The sequence below is a fragment of the Octopus sinensis genome, unplaced genomic scaffold (genome assembly GCF_006345805.1).
Source record: "Octopus sinensis unplaced genomic scaffold, ASM634580v1 Contig13526, whole genome shotgun sequence".
NCBI lineage: Eukaryota > Metazoa > Mollusca > Cephalopoda > Octopoda > Octopodidae > Octopus > Octopus sinensis.
Window position 1 is genome coordinate 55001 of NW_021833004.1, and position 1086 is coordinate 56086.

At 36.1% G+C, this 1086-nt stretch overlaps 1 protein-coding gene across 1 annotated transcript in view; it reads right to left on the reverse strand.

Moving 5' to 3' along the window:
• The window catches only part of LOC115229692 (mRNA decay activator protein ZFP36L2-B-like), a 35566-nt gene extending 34981 nt beyond the window's left edge, over positions 1-585 (reverse strand). Inside the window, exon 1 of the mRNA XM_029800007.2 lies at positions 567-585. The gene's annotated coding sequence lies outside the window, so the exon portion shown is untranslated. The remainder of the gene's footprint in view (positions 1-566) is intronic.
• Between the last annotated feature and the right edge of the window lie 501 nt (positions 586-1086).

The window sequence follows — 1086 nt, forward strand, 5'->3', positions numbered from 1 at the left end:
AACATGAATATCGTTCAAGGAGGTGCTCCAGCATGGGCGTAGTCCAAAAACAGAAGCAAACACAGGATAAAGTATATACGAAGATGCTGCGAGTGTATCGCGAATGCGTTGGTGAGAGTAAGGGGCGTGGCAAAGGAGGGTTTTTCTGGGGAGGAGTTTTTATTGATTGAATGTCTCCGGTGTTAAAGATGGAAGCGAAACAACCAACGAATGCGATGCGCTGAGGTTCATCAGCAGAAGTTCATAACTCGCGGAGAAAAGGGTTTTTTTATTGGTTTTTATTCGAGTGTTTTTTGGTGAGGTTTAGGAGGACGTGGAGACACAGGATGGTAGGACTGCTCCGTACAGACCAACACACACACACACACACACACACAATGGTACACGGGTGTGTGAGTCGAAAATAGTTTACAGTTTGAAAATATTTGGTGTAATTGTCTATAAATATGTCACAATTACGTAATATGAACTATACATTTGTGTGTGTGTATGTGCATGTGAACTATATATAAAAATTTGCGTGTGTGTCTGTACATGTATATTTGCGTGTGTATGCGTGTGTGTATATATAAATAATATATATATATATAAATACATATAGACATATATATGTATATATATGGTGGTATAAATTATATATATTTATGTATATATGTGTATATATATATATTTATATTGTATATGTATATATATATATAATATATATATATATATATATATATATATATATATAGGGAGAGTTTACGAAAATAAACAAAGACGAAGACAGGTGGTGTAGAAAACAAACAGATGTATTAGTATAACGCTCAGGAATAGAAAAAGCCTTTTACGTTTCGAGCCTACGCTCTTCTACAGAAAGGGACACAGAAAAAAACAAGGAGAGAAAAAAATGTATATATATATATGTTTGTGTGTCTCTTCGTAGTAGCCCACGTCTCACCTGCAGATAAGAACGCAGGTGGGATAACGGTGCTATCGACGAGTCTGGCACGCATTGTACTGTCTGGTTTTGTTTTGAGCACATCCTTTATTGAGTTAAATACCTTTCCTCCTGCCCTTATTCTCTTTGAGATTTCAGCCCCCATA